General features: G+C 45.2%; 1 pseudogene; it reads left to right on the forward strand.

The window, feature by feature from the left end:
• Window positions 1-419: 419 nt before the first annotated feature.
• On the forward strand, window positions 420-836 carry LOC102873587 (annotated as a pseudogene).
• The last annotated feature ends 498 nt before the right edge of the window (window positions 837-1334 follow it).

Here is a 1334-nt window from a genome sequence, read left to right on the forward strand (position 1 = left end):
AATTCACTGTTCTGCTTTCATAGCAGCATCTCTAAGTTATTTAATCACTTCTTTTTTATTAATTTTTTTCTTTTCTTTTATTATTTTTTGTGTGTGTACCGTCAAATCGGATCTGACTGGTACAGGAAGAGATTGCCCTTCCTTCTCCAGTAGAGTATCTGGTAGATTCGAACCACGTATCCCTGGGATTGCAGTGCAGTTGGTTTCTTGCCACTCAGCCACCAGAGCTCCCTGTAATCACTTCTTAAGGAAAAAACAAGAACAACAACAACCAGAATCCATAACTTCTTTCACAGTAGAAAGCTCCCTCTGAAGGAGGAAGCAATATAGAGTGGTAGTTGAAGGCATATGCTTTAAGTCATGTAAAACTGGATTTCAGTTTTCCGCCTCCAGCTGCCGCTGCGATAGGAGCTGCCACCATGTCTGCCCATCTGCAATGGATGGTCGTGTGTAACTGCTCCAGCTTCTTGATAAAAAGGAACAAGCAGACTTACAGCACCAAGCCCAAAAACCTCAAAGCCCGCAACTCCTACCGCTCCAATGGGCTGATCCACCGCAAGACCGTGGGCGTGGAGCCGGCCCCCGACAACAAGGGGGTTGTGGTGGTGATGAAGCGGAGGTCAGGCCAGAGGAAGCCGGCCACCTCTTACGTGCGGACCACCATCCACAAGAACGCCCGGGCCACGCTCAGCAGCATCCGCCACATGATCCGCAAAAACAAGTATCGGCCCGACCTGCGCATGGCCGCCATCCGCAGGGCCAGCGCCATCCTACGCAACCAGAAGAAGCCCGTGATGGTGAAGAGGAAGCGAACCCGCCCCACCAAGAGCTCCTGAGCACTGGCCGCCCCAGCCCCCCAGCAATAAAAACAGCTTGTCTCCACCACAAAAAAAAACAAAGCAAAAAAACTGGATTTCAATCCTGACTCTCCTATTCACATGAGCGAGTTACTTAATCTTATTCCTAAAACAAGGTAACAATACCTACTTCCCAAAAAAAGTGTAAGAATTAAAAGAACAGAGTGTATGTGTGGCATCTCATAGGAATATACCTACTCACCATAAAGACTCAACAAGATGAATAGCTCTAAATCTAGCTTTAATCAATCCTTCCTGTTTGAATATGTGCTATGTAACTTCACATAGGCTTATGTGAACTTTACGATTGTTCTCAGGTGTCTTTGTGTTTTACTTCACAAATTCTTTTGGGTAGCCTTTATCATCAATTCTTTGATTTTCTTTAATTCCACAGAATTCTTTAGGGCAAGGCCCATGCACAAGTATCAAATAATTATTATTGGCACATCTACTATTTTACCTTCATGAGTTCGTATC

This window comes from Elephantulus edwardii, unplaced genomic scaffold (genome assembly GCF_000299155.1).
Source record: "Elephantulus edwardii isolate Elephantulus edwardi_28Jun2011 unplaced genomic scaffold, EleEdw1.0 scaffold00030, whole genome shotgun sequence".
In the NCBI taxonomy this organism is placed as follows: Eukaryota; Metazoa; Chordata; class Mammalia; order Macroscelidea; family Macroscelididae; genus Elephantulus; species Elephantulus edwardii.